This window comes from Mus musculus, chromosome 8, assembly GCF_000001635.26.
Source record: "Mus musculus strain C57BL/6J chromosome 8, GRCm38.p6 C57BL/6J".
Classification (NCBI taxonomy): domain Eukaryota; kingdom Metazoa; phylum Chordata; class Mammalia; order Rodentia; family Muridae; genus Mus; species Mus musculus.
The window spans coordinates 90,725,242-90,743,183 of NC_000074.6; the positions used below are offsets into that span (position 1 = coordinate 90,725,242).

The following is a 17,942-nucleotide window of genomic DNA, read 5'->3' on the forward strand; positions in this document are numbered from 1 at the left end:
CAGGTCTCATTAATAATCAGACAAATTAATATCAAAGCCAAACCGAATATTTCCTTGAGCATCCAAACTGAAAATGTCGAGTCCTGACAGGATGCAGGTTAAGGAATGGAAAATAAATCAGCGGATCTTTGTAGAGTAACAACAGATTAAGATCAGAAGAAATCCCACATCTAGCTGTTTACCTTAAAGAAACTCTTACGCAAATTGGAGTTCTGTGCAAGAGTCTTTACAGTGCTGATACAAGGGTTACCTGGCTCATCAGGGCCCTATTTAAGTGGTCCTTGGAACTCATCGGGCCTCCCAAGCTAGAAGGCCCTGTGTTCTCCAGCTGTGTTTAGTGACATTCTCTTAGAGCAAGCTCAAGCAAGTCTGTGAAGCATATCCGGGTTCTCCTGTGTTCCCTCCTCCACTGGCCTGCTCCCCTTTCCAGTGGGATGATTCTTAGACATGTGACTTTGAGGTTAGCCTGGTCTACATTGTAAGTGCCAGCCAGGGCTATCTGGTGAGACCCAGTCTCAAAAAAAGCAAAGTCAGGGCATATAAGAGATCAAGAAAAGAAAAGGGACGGAAGGAGATGGAGGAAGAAAGGAGGAAGGAAAACTGACGTGGTGAACATGGAGATTAGGAACAGCACCAACATGAACATGAACACTCCACAGTGGGCAGCCATGTCACCTGACTGAGCAGAGTCAGCACATGACTGCACATTTCCTAACAGGAACTCAATGCTTTTCAAGGAACTGCAGCATGTATAGCAGGAAAATACAGCTGCACACACTTGACCTTGGACCTGAACATTCCAATAAAGGATCTTACAAAATCAGCTTAGGGATATTAAAACAATGCGGAGAGGCTGGCAAGATGGCTCAGGGCAAAGCAATTGCCACACAAAAGTGGGACAGCCTGAGTTCAATCCCCAGATCAAGTAGAAAGAAGAGAAAAGACTCCATAAAATTGTCCTCTGACCTCACATGCTCTCTTGTGGCGCACACGAACCAGCACTCCACTCACCACACACAACACACACAACACACACAACACACACAACACACACAACACATACAACACACACAACACACACAACACAGACATACACTAATAAATAAAAAGTTGTTTAATTTTAAAAATCAGTGAGAGGTTATTAGCCACAAATGCTAATCCAGGATGCTTTTGATTCTCCTGAGTCTAGGAAACCCATAGCACTCAGGGTGATGCAGACAACAGACAAGAGACAGGCACAGTTGTGTTTCTGGGAGTGCTGCCTGCTCGGAAGTCACTGCTGCTAAGGAGTGAGGAGGCAATGACACACTAACAATGACACAGGTGGCTGCTTATTGAGATAGAAAGAATTTAGTAAAGCCCTCAGTGAGAAAACCATCGCATAACTGTGTATACAATATGATCTCATTTTTAAGAATATTTATATTGATCAATGTTTAAATATTCATAAAATTTTAAAAGAAATTCCCTTACTAAGGTAAATAAGGAATATTATTGTTCCATTTTTTCCTCCATTGAACAAACCTGGATCACATACTCATAAAGATAATTTTCAAAAACAGATATTATCATAACTATCACATTCTCATATAGAAATAAACAGATATATCATAACTATCATATTCTCATATAGAAATAAAAGCAAGTATTTGTTCAAGAGTTACTTCATCCATAATAGAAAAGGTAGAGTTTTATACCCAGAAAAAAAGGTTTTGTTTATTTGTTTGGTTTGGTTTGGTTTGATTTTGAGACAGGGTCTTACTATGTGGCTCTTTCTATTCTGGAACTCACTCACTGTTTAGACCAGGCTGGCCTCAAATTCATAGAGATTCACCTGTCTCTGCCTCCCAAGTGCTGGAACTAAAACTGTGAGCCACTACTCCTGGCCATAAGGTCTTTTAAGACCTATTTTTAACTGTGTGTGTGTGTGTGTGTGTGTGTGTGTGTGTGTGTGTGTGTGTGTGTGTGTGTGAGTGAGTGTGTGTGTGTGTGTGTTCACATGCATGCTCACATGCAGGTGACTTTAGAAGCCAGAAAACAGCATCAGATCCCTGGGGGATACTACAGGTCACTGTGAGCCACCCAGAGTAAGGATTAAGTTCTGGGAACTGAACTCAGTTTCTCTACAGGAGCAGCAGGGTTCCTAAACTTCTGTGACATCTCTCCAGCCCCAAATAATTGTTTTTTTTTTTAAGTGAAAATCTTGCTCTTGTTATGTGGAAGAACCCATATCATACTGTGCTAATTTAAAATTAAACTAACCTGCTTTTGTATCATTTAGACTAAATAAGACTTTCCTAAGGAATTGGACAACATTTCATTCTATAAAACAGAGTAAATGGTCTTCCTAGACTAGAATTTTGATCATTTCTTAGCAGGTATGGTGGCTTGAATATGTTTGGCCCATAGAGAATGGTACTGTTAGGAGGTGTGGCCTTGTTGGAGTAAGTGTGTCTCTAAGGGGTGGGCTTTGGAGGTCTCCTTCTATGCTCAGGCTCCACCCTTTCCTGGTTGCCTTAGGAACAAGATGAAGAATTCTCAGCTTCTCCAGTGCCATGCCTGCCTGAATGCTGCCATGTTTCCCACCTTGATGATAGTGTACTGAACCTCTGTAAGCCAGCCCCAATTAAATTTCGTTCTGTATAAGAGTTGCCTTGGTCATGGTGTCTCCTCATAGCAATGGAAACCCTAACTAAGACAACAGGTAAATCAAATTTTGTATTGCTTTAAAACTCAGGCTAGGTCTTTTACTAGGCTAGGTCACCACGAGCATTGTCAAATCCTGGAGTGGTATTCTCCTCTGACTGGCTTAAATTTCTTCCTCTGTGTTGGTAGGTAGGCCAGTCTTGCAGGAGCAGATCAGACACAGTTAACAGTCAGGCTTAACAAAAATTCCTCTTTCTAAAGCTGGAATAGTGTCTAATAGAACACCCTGTTCTGAAGCCAGTTCTCAATGCATGCAATAAATTAATACCTGTTGGGCTACAGCCAAGGGATGGCCCAACATGATCCTTTCATGTATCACTAAAAAAACAGAGGCCTTCCATGTTAGCATTTTGTCTAGGCTCCACCCCACAGTCACCTGGCAACAGTCAAGCATGCCTGACTCACTATGAAAGGGGCTCCTGCCCCCTCCTCTCTCTTGCTCGGTCCTCTCCCTCCTGTTCCCCCTCTCTCCCCATCCCCCTCCTCTCCCTCTCTCCCCACTTCTCCCTCCCCATTCCCCTCCTTCCCCTCTCTCCATGTACTCATGACTGGCCTCTCCTCCTCCTTCTCCTCCTCCTCCTCCTCCACCTCCTCCTCCTCCTCCACCTCCTCCTCCTCCTCCTCCTCCTCCTCCTCCTCCTCCACCTCCTCCTCCTCCTCCTCTTCTTCTTTCTCTTCCTCCTCTCCCTCCTCCACCTCCATTCTCTCTCTCTCTCTCTCTCTCTCTCTCTCTCTCTCTCTCCCTTCCTCTGCCTCTACTACCCTCTCTCCATGCCCCTGGCTGGTCCTTCAGGGAAAGGGATGCTTCAGCATCGCCCAGCGGAGGCACCCCCTTCCCCCCCACACCTGACTACACATCCACCAATCATATCCCTTCTCTCTTTATCTTTAGGAAACCCAATATTACACAGCTTTTCTGGCACTTCAAGTTAGTTTAACTCCAATGTGATTGAAACTCGCTAACAAAGAGGAAGCTTGGTCTTCTAGCTCAGGATAGGTAAGGACTTCCCAGTTAAACTTCCCAGGGGGGAGGCTGCTTACTGTTACAGTCCAGCCTCCTGGATTATTTGTAACCTCTAACCCCTGGCTTTGAATTCCTTGTTCAGGTCAGAATTTGAAACATTTTACCAGAGGTAAGGATGTGGAATACAGAAGCAATCAAAAAAAAATTTTCCCTACAATGCAAACCTCAAACCTTTAGCTCAGAACTCAGAAGAGGGAGCTGGGAAGAGCTTTTTGTTTCTCATTCTCTTGAACATTGTCTCAAACGCAGGGTTTTGTTTTGCTTGTGTCTTTTCTTCAAAATATTCTTCCCTTTTCATGGGAAGACCCTGGAGCCCAGAATTATCAAAACAATCCATCTGTATGTGTATCTTATGATCTCTTGTTTTGACAACCAAAGCCCCCACTAATTTCTCAAAAGAAAACAAAAGGAAATAAGGTTTTATCGGTTAGATTTTGTTTCTGGTAAAATGGCAGGCTTGCGAATATGGAGACCAACAAAGAGCTTCCTGTTTTATCTGCCTATTCTACATTGCATTCAAAACACCTCCACTCACTCCAAACAGACCCAAGTCCTATTGATCTTCATTGTTTATATGTACCCCTAAAGCCCCAAGCCCTGGGCAAACCTAACAGCCCGAGTTCAAATCCCTGGAACCTACATACAGTAGGAAGGAGAGAACTTACTCCATAATATTGTCCTTTGACTTTCACATGAATACTGCAAACAACAACAACAATAATAATAATAAATGTTCATAAAGCCATCAATTAAAAAGACGGGGGGAAGCTACAAAAAGCAAAAATGAGACTAAGATGGGGCTTTCTCCACAAAGAATCCAGCAAGTGCACTCAGCCACTCCAAGTAGTTGGCGCTGCGCTGGGGCCCCACCCCGGAAGTGCTGCTAAGGACTTGAAACAGCTGTGCAATGAGAACCACAGAGATATAGTGAACTGCAGAAAGCAAATCAGAAGCTAAACTGACTGGCCAGAAAGGAACGCGCACCACAACAAACCACAGACACACCATAAAAGGTACGGGGATCAGAAATCTAGAGGTTTCCAACCCATACCGTCGCCACTGCACTGCCCCGCAGCCACGCACATGCACTGCACCAACCAGAGATGTAAGCGCCTCATGACTACAGCTCCAGAGAGGGAGTGCGGGTGCCTAAGGTTAAGAAATGTGCAGCACTTCCCACCACCACCCCGTACACATCTACTATTGCCCCGTGTAGCAATGCATGGATGGGACCCCAGGAAGAATGCGAAAGAACATGTCACGTGGTACCGCATCCTGCTGGGAGCAGCAGACCCCATGCCTCACAGACTCTGAAGACCGCAGCAGAAGAATGGGAAGGAAGACTAAGTCTGAGAGACCCTCAACACCCCATCCGCCATAGCAGAGAGGAACCATGTGGATCACAGAAAGAGTGAGAGTGGAGCATGGCGAATCCAGACTACAGAGCTAAATCAACAGAGGGCAGGCATCTCTCCCAAGAAGCAGCGTCTCTGAACATAGCACCTTCTGTTCATTTGGGGGGTTCATTTGCATTTGTATTATTTTTGATCTTCAGTTTTCTATTTTATGTAATTTTGTGTATGTGCTCATCTCTGAAATTTCAGTGACCAATTGTATTGCAACTCGTATTTCTTTAGAAATAGTTTTTCTGCCCTTCTTTCTCTAAAGCTAAAAACAGCATTTTCCCTAATGGCTCAACTATCTCTAACCTATATACTTTCCTTCTCAGTCTGACTAACCCCCTTTGGCTCCTTCCCCGTCCCACTCTATAATTGGATTTGAGACCCACTGCCCCCAAAATGAGCCTGTGCTCGATACTGTAAACCTATTAATACTTAGGGTTGTCTTGGCCCTAGGGCACAACGTACAACTGTTCTTTAACTACACAGCTTCAAACTGCCTTCTAAATATCTATTTGTACCCACAGACAAACGCTACTCTCAGCCTTAATCAGAGAATCCTCTCTGCACAGTCAAGTTTGATTGCCGAGACAATAACGGCTCAGGGTGCTAAGAATAAGAGACAGTTGAATGCTCAGTCTAAACAGAGAGTACCATCGCCCACAAGGCTCAGAGAACATGGAAGGTGAGAGGGCAGAAAGAATGTAAGAGCCAGAGATGGGGAGCGGGGTTGTGAAATACCTTGCTCTAGGCATAACACAGTCAATGCGGAAGACGAACTCACAGCAGCTGGGAGCATCAGCACTGGGCCTGCAGAAGATTGGCCCTATCAGCTGTCAGTCATGGATGAGGGAGGGAGTCACAGAGCCCTCTCTGAGAACCCACTGACTACTGTTAGATTCTGGGGAGAAGGTGGCATCGTCTCCCGTTTGTCAGCCCACCAGACTCCATTGGATAGTTCTAAACCTGCAGTCACACAGGTGCCCCTGGCTGAACTCAGTGGGTGGGTCATGAAACAAACAAAGAGTTGGACATGAGAAAGGGATTTGTAGGGTGTTGGGAGGGGCATGACTGCTAAGAGGAAGCCTGTGAAGGGAAGGAAGTAGGAGGAGTGACAAGGTAAGAGGGACCTGAGAGAGAAGGATGGGAAGTCATAAGAATGCACTATATACATGCATGACATTGACAAGAAACAAGAAAATGTGGGACAAGGGACTCTTACTCAGCTGTAAAAAACAAATACCAAGTGGTCAGCCCAAAAAACATACATGCACAAGCAACACTAGACGGACTCACTAGGTTGTGTTTATACATTTACATCTGTGTGCAAATGTAACAATGATAAAGAAAAAGGAAACAGAAATAATGCGTGAAAAGTGGAAAGGGGGCTGGGGTAGAGGAAGGGGCAGCGATGGGAGAGGAGCAGGATGTGGTAAGGAGGATTAAAAACTATCATCTGTATTATATACGTATGTATATTTGTATATATACACACAAATGTATGTATGTGAGATGCAATGATGAAACCAACTATTATGTGCAGTAAATAAATGCTAATTGACATAAAAAAAAATGAAATCCTAACATTCCCATGAAAATGGACCAAACTAGAGATTGTTTTTATGCAAACTAAGCTATACTCAAAATAAAGATCACATTTTCTCCTATATATTTAAACTTGCATTCCACATACATATCGTGTGTGTGTGTGTGTGTGTGTGTGTGTGTGTGTGTGGTGTAGTCGTTTGAATAGGAATGGCTCCCATAGATTCATGTTTTTGAAGGCTTGGCCCATAAAGAGTGGCACTATTAAGAAGTGTGACCTTGTTAGAATGGATGTGGCCTTGTCGGAAGAAGTGTGTCACTGTGGCGGTGGGCTTTGAGATCTTACATATGCTCAAGCTACACCTAGTGCTGTACAGTCTCCTTTTACTGCCTTTGGGTCAAAATGTAGAATTCTTGTCTCCTTCAATACCATATCAGCCTGCAGGCTGCCATGCTTCCTGCCCTGATGATAATGAACTAACCCCTGAAACGCTAAGGTGGCCCCAGTTAAATGTTTTTCTTTATAAGAGTTGTTGCGGTCATAGTGCCTCTTCACAGCAATAAAAGCCCTAACTAAGACGGGGGGGGGTGGGGGGGGCAGGTGTGATGGCACAGAGAACAGCAGATCTCTATGAATCTGAGGCCAGCCTGGTCTACATAGTGAGTTCCAGTATGGCCACAGCTACATAATGAGACACTGTCTCAAAAAAATAAAAATAAAAAATAAAAAAAGAGTTGAATGGGTCTCTGAGTGAGGAGACAAGGATCTAAAGTGAGGGGAGGAAGTGTTACTGGAGTATGTAGACTATGTCCTGAAAGCAAAAGGGAGACTGATTTGAAGGGAGCCAATAAGAGGGAAAGGGTGGGGCCGGAAGACCAATAAGAGGAAAGGGGTGGAGCCAGGGGAGTACTGGAGGAGGGTGGAGTCAGGGATGGGCAGTAGGGGACATAAGAACCGAATATAAAGAGAAGATATGAAAATGTCACTGTGAGACTGATCTGTGCGCAAACCAAAGTATAAACCCAAAAGAAGAATACTCAGACTTAACGTGGTGGCGTGTGCCTGTCCCCCCCAGCACTTGGGAAGCTGACACAGAAGCACTGAACCCTCTTCCTCCCTCCTCTCCCCATCCACCTCTCACCCCTCCCTCCATCTCCTCCTCTCCCTACTCCACCTCCTCCATCTCTTCCTTCCTCTCCCTCCTTCCCTCCCTCTTACTCTCTCTCTCCTATTGCCCCCACCCATCCGATTCTTGCTCTCTAGCTCATGCTAGCCTTACCATACACAAAAACTCCTCAAAATGGATCAAGAATTTAAACAGAAGACTTAAAGCTACAACATGCTTAGAAGGAAACATGGGATAAAGCTTCTTAACTGTGGCTTTGGGACGAATCTCTTAGCTTTGACACCCAAACTAGAGGAAATATAAGAAAAAGTAAGTTGGATTTCATTGAAATTAAAAGCATTATGTATCAAAGGGGATTATCGGCCTCATGCAAAGGCAGCTAGCTCACAGAGTGTCTGGAAATATTTGAGGACTATGTTATCTGACAAGAGATTCATATCCAAAATATTCAAAGAACTCCTAGAGTTAAAAAAAAATGCAATAACTCAATTTAAAAGCAAAGTAGCTAGGTAAGGTATCCCAACCCTGTAAGGCCAGTACATGGGAGGCAGAGGCAGGGGGGTTGAATTTAAGGCTATCCTGGCTACATAGCAAGGCTACAGGCAAAGGAGTTGAGTGGGATTGCTGAACGTGGCTATTCCCACCATAGCATTTGCCTCTGGAGATCTGAACTCTGGTCCCCATGCCTGCAGGGCAAGCACTTCACCCACTGAGCCATCTCCCTAGCCCCTGATATGTTGTACTTTGAGTACTTTACATCTAGATATCTGACCTAGTTATCCTCACATAACTTTTATGCCTATATTGATTTGGGGGGGGGCAAGCGCTAGATTAATTGCTATCTAAGAAAGAATAAAAGTCAACTTCATCTGAGGGAGACATTGAGACTGCACCCTGCCTCTCCATCTTTCCTCCTTAGGCCACCAGGAAGTTAAGCAGCTGTGCCCGTGAGGTACTCCTTGTTTATAAACATCATCAGACTGGAAGGACACGGAACCAATCTTGGGAACTATGGGTCAAAAATAAACCTTTCCTTCCTTTAAAATGATGTCCTCCGGCATGTGTCAGAGTGATGGGTGTCTGACTGGCACGTCATCAGGAGCTGGAACAGCGAGACACATTGTGTGCCATCTGAGTTATTGCTCAGCCCACACAAAATGAACAACTCCTGACCTTCAGACCAAGTGGACCTCACGCTGCCGACAAAAGTCACTCTGTAAGGGACAACTGGTCTCCCCAAAGCTCTGTTTTACTTTGCCTTCAATCAGCATCAATGGCAAGTCTTTAAATTTGTATTTCTAATTTACTTTTAAGATATGTTTATGTAGTATAAATAAATAAATAAATATCTGTGGGGAGCGGGTGTGGCGGCAGTCCCAAAGGCGCCAGGGACTGCAGCTAAGTCATATGACTTGCACCTGACTTCCTCATATAAGACACAAACATCTTGAGTGCTGCGCAGGTGTACCAGGATACAGGTGAATCCAATTTGGTGGAGATTTGCCCCTGCTGCCCTGATTAGCTGAAGCCTCGTGACTGGCGAGGGGGCGTGGCCTGCGCTTCGTGGATGAGAGAGAGTATAAAAGGAGTGAGAGGCCCAGGGTTCGGGGGAGTTATAAACAAGAAGAATCAGGACTGAATAAACTGCTGTTAGAAGGACTGGTGGTCGCGTCGTTCTTGCTGGTCGAGAGCGGGCGCAACAAATATCCCTGTCCAACCATTGCTGTGAGGCATCTGTCTGTCTCTGCCACTGGTCATTCTCTTGATAGGGATGGAAGGACAGTGGACAGAGTCTGACCTGACGTTCTAAACACTGGAGACTAAAATGTCTCCTGCCTCCTGGAAAGGAGTGGACAGCAGGCTGTAGGAGAAGGTTGGGTAGGACTCAACAGAGTAGAGCTTTCGTTCCCACTAGACCCAAGCCTGGTCTACTTTGACCTCTCCTCCAATGCAAGGTAAGTGTGCACAATCTCCCAGCTCCCCCTAAGAAATGAAGACTGGGGGTGATGGGGGGACAACTGGACTAACCTGCGCTGTGGGAAAGAGAGCCATGGATCCTCCTCCACTCATGGAGACCTTTAGTTTCCCTGGGGGACTTTCTGGGAATATGAGATTGAAATCAGATGTGTCTGAAGTAGAGGCAGAGCCAGAGTGTGGGATCAGGGTACGGACACCCCACCCTGAGCACTGTACTTTAGGGGCCCTGATAACAAAGACTCACTGTCGTTTCCTTTCTCACTATGTAAATCCATTTTAGTTTTTATATGAGCAGATTCTATAAAATTAAGGAGTAAGTAGAACATTGAATATTTGTACTGGTTTATACTTAAGTGGGTAATATTATAACGACCATTTCAGTTTTGTTTTTTTCAGATGACTAGAATAGGCTATATGAAGATTTTGTAATTGCGGAAACCTTAGTGAGCATTTAGAAATTCGTGTACAGTATCTATAATTGTATCATTAGATTTTAAACGCCTTTAAACTTGAGAAGTCTGGATTTAGCCGACAAGGAAACATGTGGGAAGCGATGGAAATGGATTGTAAATGTCAGCGTCATGTTTGATCATACTAAGGTGACCTTAAAATGCCATCTTATGCACTTTAATTTAACAAGACTGATTTCCTAAAATATCAAATATTTGATATAACCAAGAATTTATATTGAACTACTGGAACAAATAGCTAGAAGATATTTCAGTTGTCCCACTCGGAAAAAAAAAAAAAAGCAAGCTGTAGGCAAACTGTTCAACATGGCCGGAGGGAGGAGGGAGGGGATGGGGAGGTGGGCCTCCTGTACAGCTCCATCTTCCCTCTTCACTGAAAACTGGGAAGGCCAGCTTCACCCAAATGTGAAGACTGTGTCCTTTTCTCAGCTCTCATCTCAGGGTCCCTGTCCCCTCCAAATGCTAGCAATCCATCAGCAACCCATCCGCAAGCCGGTCCTTAGGTCAGACACCACAGCTCTTCCTTTTAAAACTGCAATTTCCCTGGGAAGAACCAACACATTAAGTCTCTAAAACCTTAATGGGAGAGTATTGACTGAGTTGCTTTCTTCTCTGAAAGGATAGACTGGAAACATAAAAATGGAAAGAAGCAGCTAAGAATATAATTTTAAAGCACACAAACCATACACACAGACACACACACACACACACACACACACACACACACACCCCAGCTTGGGGTTTATCCATAGCAAGTACTTATTCTAATGCCTGCAACTCTTGAATAACAGCTAACTGGTCCATCTTACAATGAGGAAACTGAAGCAGAGAATTAAAGTAGCTCACCCAGTTACACAGACACTAGAAGAGGAGTCAGAATTTGAACTAATATCTGAACACAACCCAGTTTACGTCCCCACCTCCACTCTTCCACCCCCCCATACCATCAGTTGATCACAGGTAGACAGAGTCTGTTTGGCCAATTGGCCACTAACACAAAAGATAGATCTTTCCCATGTTGGCACTATTTTTGTGATACTTTATTCAGTTCTCATAAGTTGTAGACCTCTTTGGGCCACTTACTGCTGAATAGAGGCATGGGGTTCCTTGGGGCAAGTCTAATCTTCATCGTCAGGAGAGCCAGCAGTTCAACAAACAAGCAATCCAAGCATAGCAAATGCAACAGCAACTGCAGCAGCAGGAACCAGCAGAGACCAGTAGCACTGGCAGCACATGCAGCAGCAGCAGCAGCAGGTGGCAGTTGCAGGGGCAGCAGCTGGGCAGTGGCAGCAGCAGCAACAGCAGAGGAGTAGCCACCAGCCACAGGTCCTGGGGGCGGGCTCTTCCATGTATCCCTTCTCCAGAGTCCCCAGAATTAAACTCTCTGTAGCTGGCAAAGATCACACGCCTGCTAGTGCCCGAGGCAAATCACAATCACCTGTTGTGAGGCAGCCTTTGAATGAGGTTTTACCACCACCGAGTAGAAATAATTCAACACTGTTCCCTGAACGCTGGTCACCTAAACATTCAACATCTGAAGAGGAAGGTTAGTGACATGAGCAACAGATACCATTTGGAAGCTAGCCTTGGAACCATAATAACTACCCACAGCCCCCTCTACCCCAATCCCCTCAACAACACACTCAACCTCAACAACCATCTGCACAGGTCTCTTTGGTCATTTGCTGGCACGACACTGGCCCCTGATGCTGAGGATCCTGTACTCTAGGTCACTGTGCCTGTCCCATATCAGGAGCACGCCACTGGCCCATATAGCATCATAGCTGATCATAGACAGACCAAGTGACATGCAAGCGGGACACCAAGCCAACTGTGATCCTATTTCTCCCTGCCTGCTTTATAAAAGCAACCCCTGCCCACTGTCAAGTGCCAAGGTCATTTGTTCATGACAAGTGACTCCTCCTTTTGTCTTATACTGAATCACAGGAGCCTGAAGTATTTCAACCGCAGCTGCAGCTATGGCTCAATGTGACCTTTCCCCCAACCACTGATAAGGATTTCCTGGTCGTATCATCATAGGGCTGCCTATAGCACGGCCTGGACTGGGTGTAGAACCCTGTCTTGTACTGTGCACATCTTGGAGCTGACAGCCTTGTGTGACACAACCTGTTATGTAGACACCAGGTATGGCGGGATTTTAACTATTGCAGGATTTCCAAGTGTGAAGAAGAAGCTTCCTCCAGAACCCAAAGGAGACAGTCTGCCTGGTGCTGCCTTCCTCCTTCATGACAGGATGGCATAATATGAAAGACATGGAAATGCATATTTTAGGGGTTGGAAAGATGGCTCTGTGGTTGGGAGCTAGTGCCGCTTTAACACAGTGATTCTCAACCTCCCTAATGCTGCGACCCTTTATGTTCCTTTAATGGTCCTCATGTTGTGGTGACACCCAACCATAAAAAAAAATTTTTTTGCTACTTCATAACTGTAATTTTGCTACTGTTATGAATTATCATGTAAATATCTGTGTTTTCCGATAGTCTTAGGAGATCCCTGTGAAAGGGTCATTGCAACTCACATGTTGAGAACCACTCTTCTAATAGGACCTGGGCACCATGGGTCCTGCATGCACGTAGTGCACATACACACACAGAGGCAAAGCACTCAGACACATATAATGAAAGCCACCCCTTTTAAGGGAAAAAGACCCCAAGCATCAAGTGACAAGAATTTCGGTTATATATCTGGGGACCCGGAAAATAGCCTGGTGCAAGAGGAAGTCAGAAGAAGACATGGGATCCCCTGGAACTAGAGTTACAAGTGGCTGTGAGCCGCCATGTGGGTGCTGAGAACCAAACCCAGGTCTTCTGCCAGGGCAGGGAGCATTCCTCTGCTGAGCCATCTCTCCAGCCCCAGAAAGTATTGTTTCCTACTGAGTTAAATGCCTCAGACATCTTTCAGTCCTCCAGTCACGATTTCTTTTAGGACTACAAGCTGGGTGCCTGTGTTGCCTGTACTTTTATTCTGTCCCTAGGGATTCTACTCTAACCCTGTCATTCACTATAATTACAGCTACCGGCTACATTCTTACCTTCTCTTATGCCCTGCAACCACTGGAACTGGGGTACCAGGTGATGCGTTAGTACCCTTCCTTCCACCTCATCCCAATTCATCAGCCACAAGAGTTTCAACCACCTTGTGTTACAGTATTTGCTCTCCACCAGCCACCAATAGTAAAGTCCTTATTGCTAGCCAGATGGCCCTAATCTGCCTATAGGCCCTAATCTTTGCCTGCTTTACAGGACCACTTCTAGTTTCAACTGTCTCAGTCAGGGTTCTGAGGAAATACATGTTTAAACTGTTTGGTTCTCTCTTTCTTCCTGAACCTGCCATGAACGGATAGGTTTGCTCAGCCATACTCTCCCACCGGGATATATTACCTTACCACAGTCCCAAACGCAATGGGGCTGATCAACCGTTGACTGGAACTCCAAACGTAGAGCCAAACTCAAGCTGTCCTCTGTTTTAAGTTCATTAGCTTAGGTATTTTGTTACAGCGTCAGAATGCTAACACAAGTGCGGAGTCATACACAGACCTGAAATAAAGGGAGGGGGTAACTGTAAGTAATGATCTTGGGAATCAACGCGGAGGGTTGTGGAGGTCCTAAGGGTGGTTAGGGTTATCCAAGGAGATGTGATGCAAGAAGACAGAACCCAAAGAAGCATCAAGGTCTAAAGAGACCCACAGAGGGTGACAGAGTGGCCCAAGCAAAGGAGAAGAGGTAGAAATGGTATATGCCCAAGACTGGTGTCACTGACTTCTTTGGCTAGCCAGAAAGGAAAACAACTAATAAAAAATAAACCATTGAAAGATCAGCAACACTTAAGCAGCCTGTGACGATATGCTTTGTTTCCTATGGTAATAGGATGGCACAGACTTGGTAGTTTAAAACACCAGAAATTAAGCCTCTCACGGTTCTAGAAGACGCAGACATGTGAAATCACTGTTACTAGGCTGAAATCAAAGAACAGAGCTCTCCCAGAGGCTCTAGGGAGAATCCTTTTCCTGGTCCTTCTAACATTTTCCTGTCTTACATAGAGCCAGCATCTCCAAACCTGTCTTTGCTCCATTTTCACACTGTCTTCTCTCTACCATGTATCAAACCCCTCTCTAGCCTGTGTCTAAGGGCATTGATGAGTGCATTAAGGACCCACCCAGGTAACCCAGGGTAATCTCTTGTCTATGGGACAAAACACCTAAGAGAATTCATTCCTAAAGAGAAATATAGGCTGAGGAGAAGGCTCAACAGAGGAAATCCTATGCCTATGTGGTAAGGGCCAGAGATTGGATCCCCAGAACCCATATCAGAGCCAAGTAGGCATGATGGTTGCCTGTAATCCCAGTATTCAGAAAAGCAGTTAGGGAATCCCAGAACCAGCCAAAACCATGAGAGTGGGTTCAATGAGACCTTGCCTAGATACTTATGGTAGAAAGAGATAAAAAAGTCACCCACCAGCAACCTCGTACCGCCACACAAACAGGCACGCATTCACACAAACCACACACACATGCATATACAAAAAGAGGGTGGGTGGAGGTTTGGGTCCAGGAATGGCTAGGCAACACATCACATTGAGAGCAAACAGCAAGCAAAATTGCTTTTATCCTTAGGATAGAAACAAAGATAGAAGCAACTAGGCTCCATTCAGTTCCCTTCACAAGCATACACTCAGTGTCCTACAAGCACAACCAATTGCCAGCAGTTCCATTGGTGTGTGTGTGTGTGTGTGTGTGTGTGTGTGTGTGTGTGTGTGTGTGTGTGTGTGAGATGCTGGAGATGGTCACCAAGGCTTTGCTCACAGTGGGTAAGTTCTCTACCACAGAATAACAACCCCAGTCCAGGACTATGCCTTTAACAACCCACCTTAGGAAAATACACTCAAAAAACTATCAAGAATAATGTCCTCCAAATTTCTCCCTCTTTCCCTCTTCCTCTCTCCCCTCCCCTGGTGCTCTGTCCATCTCTCCCTCTCTCCCCCATGTATCTCCTTTCCTCCTCCTTTGTCTCTCCTCCCTCCCTCCTCTATCCAGCTCCTGCACTTTGGGGCTTTGTTCCCACCTATCTACTTCATCCTCAAACAACAATTTTTCTACCTATTTTTCAATTATTACAACAAAAGCTTACAAGTTAAGAGAAACAATGCTGTGTTCTTCCCAGAGCCAGCTGTTCCCTGACACCAAGTAACAGTGATTCTCAACACTGCTAGCAATTGTTATGAAAATGCATCTCTCTGTATCCTGTTGTCATGGCAGCTAAAGATCAAGACATGCCTGCTAGGCACAGCAATTTATACTGATTTGAAAGGCTGTTTTGGAGGGGGGCGGGGGAGGTGGAGAGGGGTGATGCATTAAAATGCATAACCGAATGTATGTGAAACCTTAGCCCAGCAAAGTACAATGTCAGTTATTCAAATAACATTTATAAAGCAAAGTACATCATTGGCTTCCATCAATGTTATGTTCATTATTTATGCTCAGGGAATCTGTTTATTGTTTTTCTCAGCGTTTGGAATTTCCCCATTATCTTTGTTGTCCAGGCACTGTCTGACCTGAACACAGACACCAACCAACGCCCACCCTACATTGTGACGCTCAGAGCTGCTGTGGGTTCCCCCCTCCCCCGTTTCTTTGTTTGCTAAGCTAGGGACACCTCTTAGGTGAGTTTCTCCCCTGGACCAACGCTGCTTGAAATTTCACAGCATGGCCAATTCTCTCTGCCTCCAGATTGTAATTGTACCTCCAAGACACAGTCACCACACTGACATCATAGCTTTGGTCCTTAGTAAGGAGCAGGAGAAAAACCCAGGAAGACGGACAAGGGGTTTAGGATGCCAAGCAAGAATATAAAAGGTTCAGATGCAAATAATTGACTACAAAATACCACATTTATTAGCAATTTGGATGGCAGTTGGCCCCTAATCCTTCCTGTTGGTTATCCCTTAGAATCACCCAGAGAAACCAAAGGCATTTGGGAGGCAGAGAAATGGGGCCGAGGGAGGATTAGGGATTGCAGTGGCTAAGCTCAGTTGAGAACTTAGAATTCTGACATTCCTAACTCATTGTTTCAACTGGATGTGCTGGACAAGGGCCTAAGGAATCTTACTGAGATTCCTGAAGCTTAACTGAGCGTGGCCCCTCCAAAGATAATTGGTTACACTAATTTTCCCACGGCTGTGTAATCACCCACACTTGGGCCTTGACTTTATGGAGATGGTTTCCCATCTCACTTTAGAGTGTCTCTGAGCCTGTCCGTATTTGTTTGGTTGGGTTTTTTCTCTTTAATTTTTTTTCCTTTTATTGAAAACGGATTTTTTTTCCCCTAGCATCCTGGTTAAGGTTTGCCCCTTCCTCCACCCCTCCCAGCTCCTCCCCACTTCCTCTCCCATCCAGCTTTGCCTTTCTCTCATTAAAAAACAAGTGTGGGGGCTGGAGAGCTGGCTCAGCGGTTAAGAGCACTGACTGCTCTTCCAGAGGTCCTAAGTTCAAATCCCAGCAACCACATGGTGGCTCCCATCCATCTGTCAAAGAATCTGATGCCCTCTTCGGGTGTGTCTGAAGATGGTGTACTTATATAAATATAATAAATAAATACGTCTATAATCACTACAAGAAGACCCCAGACTTGAACAGTATGCAGAAACAGCCAGCACACCAGAGTCAGTCATCCACAAGGAGACCACAAAGGAAGCTCTCGGGCCCCTCTTAAAGCGAGTTAGGGAATTTCCAGTTGTAGCTAGGTCACCTTCGAACAGGATTGTTTGAGCTATGGTATGGGATGTTTGTACACTTCTGATTGGTTCATACCTCAAGGGAAAGAGGGTTACCTTATAGGGACTTTTTCCATTTCTGTCAAGGCAGTTGCCCTTTTTCTATGTTTTTTTTTCCAGGTAGGCCTTCTGGGAAATTGAAGCTTAAGGCCTAACATGGCTGCCTGTTCTAAGATGGAGTGAGTTAGGTCCTATCACAAGCAAACTTGTGATAATTAAAATGAATTATAATAAAATATAATGTAATGTAATATAATAAGATTTAAAAAAAAAAACTAACACATTGAAATGGGACAAAATAAGCAAACCAAAGGAAAAGGATCCACAGGGAGGCATTCTAAACAGAGCCACTTGTTTATACACTTGGAAATGCCATAAAAACACTAAACCCAAAGCCATCATACATACACAAAGGACCTGTAGGAAGAAGAAAAAAATGTTAATAAAATAAGGAATAATAAGATAAAATTTAAAAAATAAAAAATTTTTAAAAACCAGGAATAGCCCAGACTAGACATTCTGAGGCAAGGAACCGCCATGATGCCGAGTTCACTCTCGGTTAGCCATCTCCTGAGGGGTATGCAGCCTACCATTAGGAGTACTTTGCTTCCCCAGGAAACTCCCTTGGAGGAAACTGAATCTTCACTCGCAAGTGGTTATCAGTTGGACAATGCTTCTGGGTTAGGAATGGGCCATGTCTTCACTTCTCCTCTCAGCTTGAGGGCTCCAACTGGAGCAGACTTGGGCCCTGTTAATGCTGCACCCATCTCTGAGTTTACATGTGTGCCAATCTTGCTGATTTAGAGGGCCTTGTGTCCTTGGTGTCCTCTGGCTCATGCATTCTTTTCACCTCCTCTTCTGCTACGTTCCCTGAGCTGTGAAGGGAGGGATTTGATGGAAACAT

General features: G+C 44.9%; 1 long non-coding RNA gene across 9 annotated transcripts in view, besides 1 other annotated feature; it reads right to left on the reverse strand.

Annotated features, from left to right (window-relative positions):
* Gm35850 overlaps positions 1-15,528 on the reverse strand; it is a 31,311-nt gene extending 15,783 nt beyond the window's left edge. For 5 of the 9 annotated variants that reach the window (XR_387899.2, XR_879078.1, XR_879080.2 and 2 more), the window contains exons 1-2: positions 15,397-15,528; positions 11,333-13,806 (exon numbers count right to left, since the gene is read on the reverse strand). This is a non-coding gene — a long non-coding RNA (predicted gene, 35850). The remainder of the gene's footprint in view (positions 1-11,332; positions 13,807-15,396) is intronic. The other 4 variants (XR_001778618.1, XR_879081.2, XR_879082.2 and 1 more) reach the window with 4 other exon arrangements.
* Positions 13,363-17,170: an enhancer, noted in NCBI's record as "VISTA enhancer mm871". NCBI's record gives its function as "enhancer in: hindbrain (rhombencephalon)[7/7] | midbrain (mesencephalon)[7/7] | forebrain[7/7] | nose[5/7]" and the evidence as "EXISTENCE:transgenic organism evidence [ECO:0001131][PMID:17130149]".